Source organism: Olea europaea, chromosome 4 (genome assembly GCF_002742605.1).
Source record: "Olea europaea var. sylvestris chromosome 4, O_europaea_v1, whole genome shotgun sequence".
Classification (NCBI taxonomy): domain Eukaryota; kingdom Viridiplantae; phylum Streptophyta; class Magnoliopsida; order Lamiales; family Oleaceae; genus Olea; species Olea europaea.
In genome coordinates, this window is record NC_036240.1 from 4,775,504 (window position 1) to 4,794,949 (window position 19,446).

The following is a 19,446-nucleotide window of genomic DNA, read 5'->3' on the forward strand; positions in this document are numbered from 1 at the left end:
TATTAAAATCAAATACCATATTCGTCCCACTGCACTATCGGTTCAGTTTTTTTTGCCCTGTTTGATTCAATTAATCACGATTTTTTATTTTAACGGTTCAAATTACCATTCCTAGTTAAGTCAGTACTCACCAAGCTACACTTATTGCTAAATAAAAAAAAAAAAAACTAAGCCACGTGGAATCCCACTTGCATCCACCCTTTAAAAATAAATTTGACTTACTTTAAAACACAATTAAACAATTTAACATGCTCAACCCGTTATATTTTGGATAGGTCGAGGACGAAACTGCAATTTTCACCCATCATTTGCGAGGAAATGGTGAGCAATGGCTGCCCCACCCCATGTGTTTTCCATAATAGCCTTTAACCAAGTTATTTGTTAAAAAAAAAAAAAAGGAAAATGTAAACAAAATGTGTAGGGTCGAAAATACCCTCATTTAGGAAAGAAGAGAAGAGAAAATAGAGAGAAAAAAGAAGAGAAAAAAAAAAGAAAAAATCTGCTACGGACCGCTCGACGTCGCCTACAGACTATCCGGACCTCACCAACTTCGACCAAGACCAGAGCCACCTCGATTCGCTGGAGACCGTCATTTTCTCGAAGGTTAGACATGTTTTCTATAAATAACTACTTTGAATTTGTGAAAATTTGAATGTTTAGGATATGAATATGGGTTAAATTCATGTTTTTATGGTTAAAATGTAAGAAAATATCGAATTTGAGGTTAAAATGTTGAAAAAAAGTGAAAAAAAAGGGATGGAGCTTGCCGGAAATGGAGTTTCCGGTGAGCTCCATCGGTCTGGTCCGTCACGGACCAAACCGGATGGTCCGTTACGGACCAACGGACCAGGACCATATGGTTTGGGCCCGGACACACCGGACCCGGATTTGGGTCAAAAATATTTTTTTTTTTTTTCAGAATTATTGTTTTATTTTTGTGTTAAGAAATAAAATGAAATATAAAATAAGTAATATATTAAGAGAATTAACGAAATATTTAAAGATAAATTAAATTGAGTTTTAATTTTTTTCTTTTTTGCTTAAATATACGTTTCAAATTAATAATCGAAATAGAGTAATTAAATATGAAATAAATAATATACATAATTAACGAAATATTTAAAGAATAAATTTAAAAAACAATATTTTTTTTTACTTAACGAATTAAGATAATGAATTAAAGAAATAGTAAAAGGAAAAATCGAATAAATATTATTCAAATAAATAATCGAAATAGAGTAATTAAATATGAAATAAATAAAACACATGATTAACGAAATATTTAAAGAATAAATTAAATTGAATAATATTTTTTTACCTAACCAATTAAGATAATTAATTAAAGAAATAGTGAAACGAAAAATCGAATAAATATTATTATTTTTATTCAAATAAATAATCAAAATAAATAAAGTCAACTGGAGCAAATACTGGAGCCATTGGCTGTGATCGTACCCATGGTGAGTAGCGGTAAACTTCGAAATAAATAATCCTCGTTGTCTTGAACTTCCTCGTAAATCCTTTGTGTAACGGTGACATCATGGTGAGTAGCAACTGCCCCAGGAATAACCACATTATCCTCCCGAGCAATCTCAACAGTATCTCAAAAATCATTTTCATTACGATCCTCTCCATCAAAAACTTTGTGTTCACCCTCGATGACGTTTTTCTTCAACAAACTTACGCAAATAGGAGTCGTCTTTCGACCTTGGTTCAATTGAATTAGATGCTTTATTTGCGCTTCAGAAATAACTTTCAAAGGTGGAATCGAAATTGTTGAATGCTTTTGAAATAAAAATCCCAATTTCATATCGTATTGAGAGGAATCGACGTTAAGAACTCTTGTCCATGGCCTGAGCTTGCACGGCGGATCAATTTGCAAAATCAACCAAATGCTCAACTTTAATCTTGATTATTTGAGAACTCTTGTTGTAGACATGAGCAATTTTCAGATATTTCAAGATTATGAGATATCTAGTGATGGCAATGGGTCGAATCGCTCGGCCCTTTAATCCACGAGCTTGGCTTGGATATTTCAAGATTATGAGATATCTAGTGATGACAATGGATCGAGCCGGCTCGACCCTTTAATCCATGAGCTCGGCCCGGGATCGTTGCTCGAGGGCGAGCTCGTGAGCTCACGAGCCACGAGCCTACAAGCCGCTCGCGAGCTTGTGTTTTTTTTTTTTTAATTTGTTTTTTCACATTTTTTGCGCCTTTTTTTAAAAAAATTTCATATTTTTGGACGAGTTCACGAGCTTGAATCGTGGGTTTGTCAAAATGGCTCGTGGGATCGAGCCCCATGCTCGGTTCGAGCTTGTCATTTGACGAGCTCGAGCCGTTCACGAGCCGGGTTTTAACGAGCCGACGAGCCACTAGACCCGTTTGACATTCCTAGAAATATCGTTCAAGATGTGAGCTTTCTGAGATATTAAAAAATGAGATAATGAGGGAAGCAAAACTCTGGTATCTTAGAGCACGAGTTTGCAAATAATGGGAACATATATTAACAAATAGGGAATCGATAACTCTCATATGACTACTGAATATTCTCTTAAACATTCTTTAGTACTTCGATAAGTCTAACTGGTTCTACTTGAACTGTTGAACAGTCACCCTACTTTATCAAGCTGATTAGCAAGTGGACCAACTCGCTCACGTTTATTTAATTTACTCTTAAGACTTTTCCCTTTTGCTTCTTTAGTCAATTTTAATTGTTAACTCTTAGTTGACTGTTCGCTGGGCTTACAACTAATGGAGGAAGCCTTGCGCTGCACTCCAGTGTTGAATTTCTTGATCCAAGAATAAGTTCTTTAGGGGTTTTTGCCCGAGATGAGTTCTTGCCATTTCATTTTTGCAGAGAATGAACGGAAGTTGAATATCTAGAACAAATGAAACAGTTGACTAATTATCTAAGAAATTTAGTTGCTCTGTTTTTGACCCAAAAAAAAAAAAAAAAAAAAAACCCCACAAAAGCAAAAGAATAAGAAAATTTAAAAGAAAGTGTTTAGTCACATGTCACATATCTTCCGTCGGTTATAAGAGTTTAGCTACCTATGTTTTTACTTGTTCTCTCCTCCAATCTCCAATTACATTTTATTTAATTTTATATTTAGTTTTGAGGTTTGGTTGGGTTTAAAACAGTACAAAGTATGAAAAAACCAGCCCAAAAAGTTGATGCAAAAAAAAATAAATATGGCAAGACTATTAGACTAAGGAGCTCAAAGATTAGGTGCCCTGAGGTGCGAGCCTTAGTAAAATTCTTCTTCGTTTTAGCCTTGGTATGCTCATGGGATTGCTGAAGCAATCATGCGGACTGCGAACCTCTCCGTTCCATTAAAAGTTTGTTTCTGAGTTTTCTGATTGGATGATTTAAGAAGAGAAATTGTTAAAGTTCTTAATATGCTATAAGCTTATGCATGGATAATTATTTAATTCCATTGTTATTTTTGGTGTAATCTATTTGAATTCTTCCATGAAATATGATGATAATGATAATTTGGAAGGCATAACAAAGATATAAGCTGTTTGTATAATCATCATTTTTGTCCAAGTAAGATAATAAATTATGATGAAATTTCCAACTTTATTGGTATTGATGCCAAATCTTGGTCTGTTGCCACACTAGAATCTCCAGACATGTATAATATCAGTCTCTGTTGAAGCTTCAACTTATTATTCATTGGAGGTTGGATAAATTTATACTTGTCAATTTTATCTTTCTGGTTATATCAAAAGACAAAATGTCAAACAGTTCATAGTTCTGGAAAGCTTAGCTGCAGCATTATAATATCATTATTTTAATAGAGCCTCTTAATCTTATTAGTTATTAGATGAAATTTCATGTCATATTTGAGTGTCTAAAGCCTGAAAATGTTACAACTGTGACACCATGGGTACTAAGTAGTAAGCAGCATGGTTGGTCAAAGCAGTGGCATTATGTCAAAGAAGCCCTGTTCGGGAATATAATGACTCCATTCTATGTACATTAGAACAATTAACTTTTTCGTTCTTTCCATGTCAGTAATATTGATTTATATCTGTGAAAGGGAAATTCTTCCCTTCAGTAACTGTTAAGAAAAAAGTTTACGCCTTGTCTATTGTGCATCCTCTGAAAAATTGCTGCTATATATATATATATATATATAGACAGCGACTAGTACTAATATAATTTTGGACTTTTTAATTATATATATATATATATTTTATTTATTTATTTGTTTTTTGGTTACAATTTTTTTCTTGAATTTTCATTCCATCATCTCCTAAAATTAATCCAAAATTGAAGTATTTTTCTTTTTCAGATATATGAGATTGGAGGTGGATCAGGAACTTGTGCAAAGGGTGTGATGGAGTGCATAAAATTGAATGCATCAACAAGAGTTTATGGATGTGAAATATCTATACAATACAAGTTATTCTAACCTTTGTTCTTGATTACTCCTGTACTTTATATTTCCTCAAAGCTGTCTAGTCTCCCCCTCTCCCCCACTTTCTATAGGCGTGCTAATATATGTCATTTTGATAATTTAATGACAATATTTTCTTCCTGTCACTCAAAACACTCGTTTTACCTATTTTGCTTGGCTGCTTGATATCACTTATTTCTTGCAAGGTCTTCAAAATTTTCTTAAACAATCCAAAATGTTGACATGCATCATATATGTTGTAGAAGTAGCTAAATATTTTCTTGAGTTTTGAGAATATTGAATATTCAAAGTAAGAACAACACAAATGTCAAATGCTCTGATGTATATATATGAATAAATTGGATGTTATAACTATGAAATTATATTTCTTTTGGTTACTCTCTGGTATATAATTTGAGTCTCTGAAACATATTTGTAATGGTTTGACGTGCTTGCTTAACAGGACAAGTACATAATAAATGCTTGTTATTGAGAAGACAGGATAAATTGAGTTTCAAGTACAACGAGTTAGATCAGGAAATCGATAGCTAGTTATTAATAGAAATAAAAAGAAAGAAGATTCTTCCATTGACTTCATTCTCACTGATCATTAAATGACAATATTCTATCATTCCTTACGATGAATGCTACAGATCTGTAGCTTTTTAGCTTGCTAATGTCGCAATGCTTTCTAAGTGCTACTGCAGTATTCATATTGTGGGTATATCCAATGACTTATGAGAAGGTTTGGTAGTCTTTTTTCCCTATTATTGCTTCATAAATTGTCCTGTTACTTTAAATTTTAGAATAGGTAGTACAGCATCAGTTTTAATTTATATTGTACACTAATATGCTTCTCATTGCTTTTCTTAGATATCTTGATTTATTCGGAACCAAGATTCAACTTAAATGATAATTTCACAATTTGAAACATATTGAGGTCGAACTTGAATGTTTTAATTTCCAAAACAATAAATATTTTCTGTATTTATTACTTTTAGAGCAACATGGATTGTGTAGTGCTGCAATTTTTAGGGAATGTGTAATGTGCTTTTCATATGAAATCATTACTATTTTAATTTACTGCAGTTTACTAGAAATCAGTCCTTCACTAGCCAAAAAACATCAAGAAACTGTTGGAGAAGTAAATAGTCACTTGGCAAAATTTAGAGTAGAGTGTCGTGATGCTTCTGACCCAAATGGATGGGGTATGCGACTTAAATTTTTGCTGCATTTCTTATGTCCTGCTAATTGTATTTTCTTTACCTGTAGACAATTTTCTTTCCTAAAAAACTCATTTTATAGTTGTTGGGTTGTGATGCCAACATGATCAGTCCAATTTATAGGCAATGATGATAAAATTCCAGGCCCAATAGATAAAGAGCAGATTGATCCACTCTTTGATACTTAGACGACCCGCTTAACCGAGCCCAATAAGCGGCCCATTCTCATAGTTGCTCTGGGACCGTTGGATCGACCCATCAATCTGATGGCTGATGATTTCTACTATAAAATATACCCTTTTTTCATTCACTGGGGTTGGAGGTCATCATTTTCATTTTTCTCTCTTCTGTGAGCCGTGTTTCTGGAACCTTCACTAGGGTTTTCAGTTTTGTTCTTCTTCGATCTCTCTGTGTGAGATTCTGAAGAATCATCTTTGTGATATTCATTCCTTGGGTGATTCTTCTCTGTGTGAGAGTCTTGTGTCGAAGGGGTTTGTTCATTTTGTGTCCTGTTGAAGTAACTCTGTAGATTTGGGACTGTGAGGGCTCGTGGTTAAGATTTGGTGTCTCTGTGATGTTAGAAATGGGGTCTTTGGTCTGAGCCTAAAAGGATTTTCACTCGGTGCTGTGGTCTTAGGGGATTCATGTAAATGGTATATTTTTGATGTACTATTTCTGATTTGTGTATAATAGTGGTATCAGAGCCTCAATAATCCGTTCTTGAGTCTTCAGTCGAAGCTCAAACATTGGAAAATTAATTTTCAGGCGTTCGACTTCAGATTGCGAAACCCTAGGTCTAGATTTGTGTCGATCGAGTGGTTTGTTGAGCTGATTCGAAACTGGACTGTGGAAAACGAGAAAGTTTTGTGACTTCTCTCCTCGACCTGTAGAAGGACCCTAAAATAAGAGGTCCTGTGGTTTCTTTTTGAACTAGAACCCTAATTTCGAAGCTGTAAAGGCTCGGTTCGTGTTTTGGTGATCTAGAGAACACTCACCCCTTGTTGTGATAACTAATTCTTGATTAGTGCTGGTGGTTAATCGTTTAATCACCCTTCGGTTTCCACTTCTTGATCCCTACATGATCACACACACATGTAACATTGTGTATATTTTGATTATGCCTCTATCTTGATATGGTTAATTGTTGTATACTGTAATTTGTTAGATTAATTGATGATATCTCGTTATTTTTATCTGTGATCTCTGTCTGTGATCGTTTAAGTTTGAGTGATTCAAATTGAGCCTTGACCTGAGAACTTGATTCTCATGGAATCCTGGTGAATTTGGTCAACCCTATGTTCTGCAGATATTGTTTATTAATACTGTTTCTGCCTATATTGTTGTATTTCCTTGGTTCTTGTAGTGTTTATATTGATATGATTATTGATCTTGAGATTGCTGAAATTTTTTGTAATAAGGAATAATTGTGACTCAGAATCTGATTACATTTTATTTTTCTTGTGATCTAAAACATCATTTTTACGAAGGTCAAATTCAACAGATTTTTCAAAAGTTGATTATCTGTCTTGTTTTAATTTTTTGGGAAACACTGTGTTTTAGTTTTTCAAACAATAAAACATGACAAAATCTTTTGAACTTGGTGTTTTTGATGGAAAGGGGGATTTTCCCATTTGGCAACAAAAAATGCGAGGTATTTTAGTTCAGCAAAAAGTTTCCAAAGCAATAACAGATGAATTTCCTGATACCATGACAGATAATCAAAAGGAAGAATCTAATGAACTTGCTTATACCTCCATTATTTTACATTTATCTAATCAAGTTTTAAGAAAGGTAGGAAAACATGATACTGCTAAGGTCTTATGGGATGAATTAGAGAAACTTTACCTGCCTAAGTCTCTACCTAATAAGTTGTTTCTGTTAGAGAAATTTTTTAGCTTTAGGATAGACCATACTAGAGACTTAGAAGATAGTTTAGACACATTTAATAAGTTAGTTCAAGACATTATTAATACAGGTGAGACAGTTTCTGATGAGTATAAGGCTCTAGTGCTACTTAATGCTATACCTGATGCCTACAAAGAGGTTAAAGCTGCCATTGAGAATGGTAGAGATACTCTAACACCTGACATTGTTATAGATTCATTAAGAAATAAGGAACTTGAACTTAAGTCTGAGAGAGGTAATAGTGCCCATGAAAACTTGTTTGCTAGAGGGAGGACTTTAAGTAGGTCTAGTGGTACTCAGGAAAGCTATAATAATCAAGGAAACAATAATAGGAGAAAGTATAAGAGTAGAGGCAGGTCTAAGTCAAAGACCAAGACTAAAAAGTGTTATGGGTATGGAAAATCTGGTCATTTTATCAAAGACTGTTATAAGAAGAAAAATGAACAAAAAGGCAAGGGTGTTGATGAAGGTAATGTGGTGGAATCTGATGATTCTACCACAGTTGATGTATATGCTGTGATTGAAAATCTACCTAACTCTGTAAATATGGTTGATGAGAACCAAAACCAAGAATGGATCTTGGATTCTGGTTGTACCTTCCATATGACCTCTAAAAAGGCATATTTAGAAAATTTTAAGAAAATTGATGGAGGAGAAGTAGTTATGGGCAATAACATAGCCTGCAGAGTTGAGGGAGTTGGAAATGTCACTTTAAAATTTGATAATGGATACATTTATACCCTTGAAAGGGTGAGATATGTACCTGAATTAAATAGGAACCTGATTTCCATGGGAAATCTGGATGATATGGGGCTGCAAGGAAAAATAGGAGATGATTTTTTTAAGGTGATAAAAGGATCACTTGTTATTTTTAAAGGTGTTAAAAGAAATGGGATTTATGTGATCAAAGCTAGTACAGTGTATGATCACATAAGTGAGTCTTCAAGTGTTGAAGTTGATGCCACTTTAAAATGGCAGGAGAGATTGGCCCATGTAGGTGAAAAGGGCCTACACATCCTTTTATAAGAAAGGTGTGTTTGGAAAAGACTCTATATCTAAGGTGTCCTTTTGTGAAAACTGCACCTTAGGAAAGCAGCATAGACTGCATTTTAACACAGAAAAACATAGAATTACCTCTACCCTTGAGTATATACATGCTGATTTGTGGGGACCTTCATCCACCATCACTTAAGGAGGAAATAGATATTTCTTGTCCTTGATTGATAACTATTCTAGGAAGGTTTGAGTTTATTTGTTGAAACATAAATTTGAAACCTTTGGGAAATTTAGAACTTGGAAGATTCTGGTGGAAAATGAAACTGGGAAGAAAGTTAAAGTCCTTAGGACACACAATAGTCTTGAGTTTTGCAATGCTGAATTTGATCAATTGTGCAAAAGTGCTGGGATTAAAAGGCATAAAACAGTACCTTATACACCTCAGCAGAATGGAGTGGCTGAGAGAATGAATAGAACCTTGTTAGATAAGGTTAGGTGCATGTTGATAGGCTCAGGAGTTCCTAAGATTTTATGGGGTGAAGCTGTAATGACAGCTTCATACATTGTTAATAGAACCCCCTCAAGTGCTCTAGGTGATAAAACACCTAAAGAGCTATGGACAGGACATGTTCCTGATTATTCACATTTAAGAATTTTTGGTTGTGCTGCCTATTCCCATCAGAGTATAGGGAAACTTGAACCTAGGGCCCAGAAATGTGTTTTCTTGGGATATCCTGATGGGATTAAAGGCTATAGGCTTTGGAGTAAAGAGGTAAAAGTTTTTAAAATCATCACCAGCAGAAATGTGACCTTTGATGAGTCAAAAATGCCTTGTTTAGAAAATAAGGAGCCAAAGGGGCTATCTGGTGATGAAAAGGGTGACAATACCAAGCTGCAGGTGGAGCTTGGCTCACCTACTGAACCTGTTGGTGATGAACAGGTAGAGGAAGAAACTGGAACAACTTCTGTTCCTCAAGAAAATGAAGAAGAAAGTGTTCAAGAAAATCTGGAAAGTCAGCCTGATGAATTGGGGGATTACCAATTAGCTAGAGATAGGACTAGGAGACAAGTAAGAGAGCCAGTTAGGTATGGAGATTACCTTTCACTTGCTATTTTGTCCTATCAAGACTTAGTGTTTAAAGAACCTAAATCTTATGAAGAGGCTATGAGCTGCCAGCAATCTGAGAATTGGCATGCTGCTATGATAGATGAAATGGACTCCTTAATGAAAAATGAGACTTGGACTTTAGTTCCTAAACGTGCAGGTAAGGCTCTTGTTGATTGCAAGTGGATCTTTAGTGTTAAGGAGGGAAATACTGAAAAGATGCCCATAAGATTTAAGGTTAGACTTGTAGTAAAAGGATTTACGCAAAAGGAGGGCATAGATTATAATAGGATATTTTCTCCTGTGATAAAGTACACAACAATTAAAGTTATGCTTGCTTTTGTTGCTCATTATGATATTGAACTTGAACAAATGGATGTGAAAACTGTCTTCTTGCATGGTGACCTTGATGAAGTGATTTATATGAGACAGCCACCTGGTTTTATTGATGAAATTAAATCTGATCATGTGTGTTTGTTAAAAAGATCATTATATGGCTTAAAGCAATTTCCACGACAATGGTACAAAAGGTTTGATAATTTTGTATCTACTATTGGTTTCATGAGAAGTGAGTATGATCATTGTCTTTATTTTAAAAGAAATGATGAAAATGCTATTGTTGGTTTTATACTTCTTTATGTGGATGATATGTTGCTGATTGATCAGAATATGCATGTTATTAATCAGATAAAATGGTCTTTAAGTGCCGAATTTGAAATAAAAGACCTAGGACATGCAAAGAGAATTCTAAGAATGGAAATCACTAGGAAAAGGCACCATAGGTTACTATACTTGAAGCAAACTGCATATATTGAAAAAATGTTGATTAAGTTTGCCATGTATAACTCTAAATCTGTTTCACTTCCATTGGCCAGCCATTTTAAACTTAGTAAGAAGCAATGTCTTGTAGATGAATCTAACATTAGACAAATGGAAAATGTACCCTATACTAATGTCGTAGGTTCTATTATGTACACCATGGTATGTACTAGGCCTGATGTAGCTCATTCCATTAGCACATTAAGTAGATATGGCCAATCCAAGACCTGACCATTGGGTTGCTCTAAAATGGCTGTTGAGATATTTGAAAGGATCTTCACATCTTGGTTTGATTTTTAGTGCCTGTAATGAAGGTGTTGTATTTAAGGGTTTTGTAGATTCAGATTTTGCAAAAGATCGAGATAATAGGAAATCTACCACTTCTTATATTTTTACTTTGTGTAATACATGTATTAGTTGGAAATCTCAACTTCAACCTATTGTTGCTTTATCTACTACTGAAGCTGAGTATGTTGTTGCAACTGAAGTAATAAAAGAAGCCTTATGGCTTAAGGGCTTGTTATCTGAAATAAATGAATTAAGTAACCCTGTTGTCTTATATTCAGATAGTCAAAGTGCAATTCACTTATGTAAAAACCCTGTTTTTCATGAAAGAACCAAACATATTGATATTAAGTTGCATTTTATTAGAGATGTTGTTTCAAAAGAACTTATTTTACTTGAGAAAATTGCAACTAAGTTTAATCCAGCTGATGTAGGGACTAAGGTAATACCGTTAAACAAGTTTAAGTCTTGTTTACAAATTTTGAATATTGATACTAGTTAGATATTTTTGGTTCTGTACAGGTGTTGAATCTGATGCTTATTGGAAGTACTGGGAAGCTGCATTCTTTGGAGAGATATAAATTGTGTTTTACTTTCATTAGACTTCTTGTATGACCATTGGCATCAAGGTGGAGATCTGTTGGGCTGTGATGCCAACGTGATCAGTCCAATTTATGGGCAATGATGATAAAATTTCAGGCCCAATAGATAAAGAGCAGATTGATCCACTCTTTGATACTTAGACGACCCACTTAACCGAGCCCAATAATCGGCCCATTCTCATAGTTGCTCTGGGACCGTTGGATCGACCCATTAATCTGATGGTTGATGATTTCTACTATAAATATACCCTTTTCTCATTCACTAGGGTTGGAGGTCATCATTTTCATTTTTCTCTCTTCTGTGAGCCGTGTTTCTGGAACCTTCACTAGGGTTTTCAGTTTTGTTCTTCTTCGATCTCTCTGTGTGAGATTCTGAAGAATCATCTCTGTGATATTCATTCCTTGGGTGATTCTTCTCTGTGTGAGAGTCTTGTGTCGAAGGGGTTTGTTCATTTTGTGTCCTGTTGAAGTAACTCTGTAGATTTGGGACTGTGAGGGCTCACGGTTAAGATTTGGTGTCTCTGTGATGTTAGAAATAGGGTCTTTGGTCTGAGCCTAAAAGGATTTTCACTCGGTGCTGTGGTCTTAGGGGATTCATGTAAATGGTATATTTTTGATGTACTATTTCTGATTTGTGTATAATAATAGTGTTTAAAACTGTCACACTGAAGGCGTGTTGTTGAAACAGGGCTCGAGCAACAACCTTGTTGGGTTATAATGTTAGAGGTATATCAGTTTATCAATTAACTTCAAATCTCCAGGATTTAAATGTTTGTTTGTACGTTTCTCATCAGTATTGGAAATTGACTGATGAGTTAATGAGGGTCATCCTTCTTCACCTTCTTGACATGAAAGATCATTGTCAGGAAGACAATATTTTTTTATATGTCGGTTCCAACATTGTTTACTTTCGACGTAAATGTTTTATTACTCATAGGTGCTTGATAATCTTCCACATGATCTTATCTATTCTGAAAATCAAGTTTCAACATGGATGGAAGTTTGGGTTGAAAAGCAGCATGACAGGTAGCAGTGAGTGTAATCTATTGTTATGCATCTATATTTGCATGTGACTTATAGTTTGAATGTTATAAAATCGTAACAAGTAGAGAAATGTTTTGCGACAGTTGGCCTTGTCAAAAACACGTGCTATAGTTTGAATGTTATAAAATCGTAACAAGTAGAGAAATGTTTTGTGACAGTTGGCCTTGTCAAAAGCATGATTAATTAGACAAATTGCAGCAGCCTCCATCTTACTTTGCTCTCAAAATGGGTTGAGGCACCAATCTTGTTCTCTGCTAGGGTTGTTCATTATTTGGCCCAAGCTATTATACTGATCAAGTGTTCTGAAACTTGGCCTGGCCTGGAATGCCCATTGTTTTAGTAGAAATATATAATAAATTTATGAAACAGAACCGTAGAAATAAGTAAATAATGCCCTATGACTGGAGGACGGGAATAAATAGGAACAGGTTTACATAATTATTTTTGGCTCCAGAACTTTTTGAATTTGCAACAAAAACACATAAGTTTCAGTTATCTGAAGTCATCGTATTTGCTGCATTACATCATTCAATAATGTAGCAACTGCAAAGGCATAACCGATAAAGGACTATCAACCTCTGGGATTACATCTTGCATTTCAACTTTCGTCAAGTCGCTAATTCGTCCGCGTGCTCACCGAGACATCCAATAGTTTAAGCTAATTTTGAATATGTCTTAATGAACTATATGTAATCATGGTTTCAATGATCATTAGCTCGAGGGCTTATTACGTCTCTTCAAGAGATATCATGGTGTCTATGTTGAGAATTTCAAGGATATTGACCCTCAGTAAGATCTCGCTTTTGGATTCTCAGTAGAGGCTTAGAGGAAACCCATCTAACCAACAATAGTATAAAAGGGTTTTCTCATCAGGTCGTGTTCAATGTATTTCGTGGAAAACATTTGTACATCCTGAAACACTCATCTTGGAGATCAAGATAAATCATCCATCCACCTGTACATTATGAGAGGAAATTTACCATCTATACAGATTAAATCCATAGATAATCTCTCTAAAAGAGGAAAATATGATAAATCCCTACAAGAGAGACTGATCGGGTTATCTATTATTCTAGTTCAATCAGAATCAGGCACGTAATCAGGGATTAATCCATATATATTTTTCTTTAGTTTTTTCGTTTGATGGAGCTGCTTATATTTTGTAATTGTTGATTTATTGTAATTTCCAAGTATATTCCTATGTCCTTCAATAGGTCAGCACTCTCTGAATTGTATAGGCCGCTACAAGATCCACTAATCACCAAATGCATGGAGATTTTGGATATGCCAAAAGATGGTAATACTCATGGAAGCATATCGGCATCAATTGCCAAAATCATTTCGTCGAAAATATTTCCAAAGCCTCGAAGATGCTGGCTACCAACCGGTTGCTTCGTAAAAAATCGCTGGGAAATACTGATTATTTAGATTACTGGTTACACAAGTTCATTTATTCCAATAATAGTACCTTCCAATGCAGAAACTTCTAGAAGTTTTACATGGTGCTTTACCAAAGATGTCATTAATAGCTTCCGATTTCAGTTACCTTCCTGATGTGAAAATACCTGGTGAGCATGCTCCACTGGTTTCAACCAAGGTACATTCAGTTTTGTGCCTTCTTGTCAAATAACTCCATGGGGGGTTTTTCTACTAATTCCCCTCTTGCTTAAAGCTTAGCCTTTCTGTAATTGACTTTAGAGGCAGCACCATGGGGAGCTTTATGGTGTCACATGTTCTGCAATATTTATTTCATTGTTAAAGTGAAAAGTAATCACTTAATTTTTTTTTTTTTTTAATACAAGGAAGATGATATTTGGCACCAAAGCCTATGTCAGAATATCTAAAAATCATGGATTTGCCAAGGATTCTTCAACAAAAAGAAATATCCAGGTTTGGATAAGCTCCCCAAATTCTAAAAAGAAAAATGTTCAGAAAACATGGTTGCAATTTATCCACAGAATTCACTTGGTAGCTAATTCCCTGCATAAATTCTGGTTGAGGCTGTTTTGCATGCTATTGGTTCAAGTTTCTTTCATATATCTTGAGGTCATTGGAGATGCTCTTTTCTCCTGCAAAACTCTTCCCGTGCAAAACTCTTCCATTTTCCTCTTATTTTGTAAGCCATGTTGCTTGAACTTGGGTACACGCATCAAAGATGGGTACTGAACAAACTGTTGGACACTTGACTTTTCAAATTTCAGGAAACATGGATTTTCAATGGGTGTCTTGACCTTGTATGCTAATATTGAGACGCATCATTAATAAATCATAACAATAGTGAAATATTATTATGATGCTCCAAAGATGTTTTACATAAATGATAAATAGTCAGAGAAATGAATTCTCAATAAAAAATTTGATATTATAGGTTAAAAAATAATGTCTGTGATGAAATATGTTATTTGGTTAATAAATTACCATTGTGGATTAGAATTGAGACTGTTATTAGATATTGGCAGTTCATGTCTGTTTTGGAATGGTAGAAATATATTTTGTGTTGTTTTGCGGGTTGTCATGTTGGAAGTCTCTATGTCATGGTGAAGGAAGTGTTGGACTAACATATATTGTGAACTATCAGTCATTAGAATCATTAGTTATCCTTCGAAATGTGGCAGATTTATTAGAAAGACTTACATTCATCTGACCATAAACAAACTGGATCTATGAGATGCCAGGTATGTGCAGTTCAACCCTTTGCTATTTCATTTGCAGATAGACGGCAATAGTTCAGATTACAACACTCATCTGGATGCAAAGGTGTGTTCTATTTCTCTTTGCTTCCTCCTCTGTTGGTTTGTGGGCACTATTCCAGATTCCGACACCAGTCTAGATTTTTCTGTGGATGAATTGCGCGGACAGTGTCAGAAATATGTTATGACTTACAATATAGGGAGTAAAATTTACAGTAAGGTGCATGAAGATGGATATATGTAAATACTGTGTTCATTTAACAAGAGAGAGTTGTCATTACAGATAGCTCTCTAGGTTGTCTTTAATATACTAAGCTCATACTATCTGCTAAATTACAAAAGCCAAGTGCTGATGTTGACTTCTGCATTAAAATATGGACCTTCACAAAGCTTGTTCCGTCAATGCTGACTTTCAACTTTGATCAGTCATCTACGTTGTATATTATAATGTGAATTGACTTCAATTTCTTAATCATACATAAATCCATGTTTTGAACTTTACAATAATTTTACAAGACGACTCTTCGTATGCCATAAAATTAGTAACGGGTTCAAACAAGATTTCACTGAGAACAAGCTAGGAACTGAAATTACATCAGTCGCTCTGTTGGGTAGAATCACATGAGTTTCAGTTATCTGAAGTCATCGTATTTGCTGCATTACATCATTCAATAATGTAACAACTGCAAAGGCATAACCGATAAAGGACTATCAACCTCTAGGATTACATCTTGACATTTCAACTTGTGTCGAGTCACTAATTCGTCCGTGTGCTCACTGAGACATCCAATAGTTTAAGCTAATTTTGAATATGTCTTAATGAACTAGTCGTAATCATGGTTTTAATGATCATTAGCTCGAGGGGTTACCACGTCTCTTCAAGAGATATCATGGTGTCTATGTTGAGAATTTCAAGGATATTGACCCTCAGTAAGATCTCGCTTTTTGATTCTCAGTAGAGGCTTTGAGGAAACCCATCTAACCAACAATAGTATAAAAGGGTTTTCTCATCAGGTCGTGTTCAGTGTATTTCGTGGAAAACATTTGTACATCCTGAAACACTCATTTTGGAGATCAAGATTAATCATCCATCCACCTGTACATTATGAGATAGGAAATTTACATTCTATACAGATTAAATCCATAGATAATCTCCCTAAAAGAGGAAAAAATGATAAATCCCTACGAGAAACAGACTGATCGGGTTATCTATTATTCTAGTTCAATCAGAATCAGGCACGTAATCAGGCATTAATCCATAGATATTTTTCTTTAGTTTTTTCATTTGATGGAGCTGCTTATATTTTGTAATTGTTGATTTATAAAGATGGGTACTGAACAAACTGTTGGACACTTGACTTTTCAAATTTCAGGAAACATGAATTTTCAAATGGGTGTCTTGACCTTGTATACTGATATTGAGACGCATCATTAATAAATCATAACAGTAGTGAAATAATATTATGATGCTCCAAAGATGTTTTACATAAATTATAAATAGTCAGAGAAATGAATTCTCAATAAAAAAATTGATATTATAGGTTAAAAAATAATGTCAGTGATGAAATATGTTATTTGGTTAGTAAATAACCTTCGTGGATTAGAACTGACACTGATATTAGATATTGGTACTTCATGACTGTTTTGGAATGGTAAGACATATATTTTGTGTCGTTTTGGGGGTTGTCAAGTTGGAAGTCTGTATGTCATGCTGAAGGAAGTGTTGGAATAACATATATTGTGAACTATCAGTCATTGGAATCATTAGTTCTCCTTCGAAATGTGGCAGATTTATTAGAAAGACTCACATTCATCTGACCATAAACAAACTGGATCTGTGAGATGCCAGGTGTGTGCAGTTCAACCCTTTTGCTATTTCATTTGCAGATAGACGGCAATAGTTCAGATTACAACACTTATCTGGATGCAAAGGTGTGTTCTATCTCTCTTAGCTTCCTCCTCTGTTGGTTTGTGGGCACTATTCCAGATTGCGACACCAGTCTAGATTTTTCTGTGGATGAATTGTGCGGACAGTGACTGAAATATATTATGACTTACAATTTAGGGAGTAATTTACATTAAGGTGCATGAAGATGGATATATGTAAAAACTATGTTCATTTGACAAGGGAAAGTTGTAATTACAGATAGCTTTCTAGGTTGTCTTTAATATACTAAGCTCTTACTATCTGATAAATTACAAAAGTCAAGTGCTGATGTTGACTACTGCATTAAAATATGGACCTTCACAAAGCTTGTTCCGTCAATGCTGACTTTCAACTTTGATCAGTCATCTACGTTGTATATTATAATGTGAATTGACTTCAATTTCTTAATCATAAATAATTCCATGTTTTGAACTTGACAAGAATTTTACAAGATGACTCTTCGTATGCTATAAAATTAGTAACGGGTTCAAACAAGATTTCACTGAGAACAAGCTAGGAACTGAAATTACATCAGTCGCTCTGTTGGGTAGAAAACCTTTCATTTTATGAATTCTCTTTTGTTTAGAGAACCCGTTTGAATATGTGGTCTTTCTTAGAAATAGGGTACTGGGTACTAATCATTCATTTGCCATTTTAAAGTTAAAATTTTTCCTAAATCAGTTTTTTAGATGAGTACGTTTTTGAGGACGGGTGCATTTGCAAGAGTTGAACGGGTTATAGGACTAATGAATAGTGCATTTGCTCGAATTCTTTCTTTGTGAAGTAGTTGCCTGTGATAGAAGAGTAGTAACTGTTATGACCCTTGAACATTCATTAATATTCTTACAATTAATTTTTTATTTTATTTTCCTGCAGGGTGATGCTGATATCTTTTTTCCAACATATTTCTGGCTTCTGGAACGTATGGATCATTATTGCTCTAGACAGCTGAAGCAAAATCAAGATAAATCGTTGAAAAAGGGAAAGAAGAGACGGATGCTTATGGTAATTTTTGGTTATGTAGTTAGTGTTTCAAACCAACATCATTATACTTGCTATAATTCAGATTTGTTTCGAAATTAAATCTAACCTAATAGATTAGGATACTAAAAGTATAAAACACTCCACATCAGAGGATTAATAAATTATCAATTGATAGAATTGTTAAGCTGGTCTTAAAGTACTACTATTTAAAATGTCATATATATATTTGTTTCCAAAGTTGACCTTAAAAATATTATGCCTAATCTAGTTTATGAACTCCAGTGCCTCCAAGGCACATCTCCAAGTGATAAAAGGGGAGGGTGGAGAAATCCAGCTTTGCTTAAGGCTGTTGCGTCAAGGGTTCGAATCCTGAAATATGGATTTGGCTCTAAGATAAGTGCAAGTGTACAAGCAGCCTTCCACCCTATACCTTTGGAGACATAACCTGTGATTTACCTCCCTCACGATACTCCAGGGCAGGAGCGGTGGGGGACCCTTAAGATTGGGGTTCAACCTTTTAGTTTATGAACTCCAGTTGTTCGTTGGGATTGTCAATAGGTTGATTCCTCTCTGGTCTGCCCAAATTTGCTACCTGCAGCTTGCCCTGAACCGGCTTCCATCACCTCATGCCCCTGGCCCGAATATTTAACTGACAGGTGTTAGATAGTTGCCATTATAACCAATTGAGAAGGCAAAAACATGAAAAAGGATTCGTCCTGACCAATTATGGATTACATTTGTTGTACTGATTCTTTTGATTGTGGATCACCTATCTGATAAGGGAATTTAAGGAACTCTTTGCAAATACTACCCTTTGCATAACTTATAATGGATTAATTCAACTTCACAACCAGAAAGTCATTCCAAGCATTCTCAAGGAAGTTCTAAATAATTTGTTATCTCATCTTGTTTTTCAGTATCATGGATGTGCTCATTTTCTTGCTGATGAAATTTTGAACTAAAGTGAAGATGATAAAATTAATTTTTTTGCACACAAAAAGAGCTATTTGATTGGGAGGATAGAGAGCAGATGTGTTTGTTAAAAGAAACCCTACATGAAACTAATGGTGGATAAGTAACATATAGTGATGCTGGTATAGTTCAAGGAGGTTCCCCAAAACCACAATTTGACTGAAACGGCTCAAATTTTAAACATTGCAACCCATCAGCCCTCCTGAAATCACTACTTGATGCTACACCTCTCTCTCCTTCCTTTTTTTTTTTTTTTTTTTTTTTTCTTTCAGTTTCTTTCTCTTTCCTTCCTTTTTCTTCTTGTCTTCTTCATTTGTTGATTTGATGTAGCTGGACACATAATCTTTTATGGAAGAATTCAGTCTTCCTTCCAAGACAAGAACCAAAGATGGATACAATCCCTTGCTGGATGATTTCAAGAACACTAAAATTTAACTGAATGTTCCGACAAATAATATCAAATAGACATCTAGCAGATTGAAAAG

At 34.8% G+C, this 19,446-nt stretch overlaps 1 pseudogene; it reads left to right on the top strand.

Moving 5' to 3' along the window:
• The first annotated feature begins 2,446 nt into the window (after positions 1-2,446).
• Positions 2,447-19,426, top strand: LOC111392694 (annotated as a pseudogene).
• The last annotated feature ends 20 nt before the right edge of the window (positions 19,427-19,446 follow it).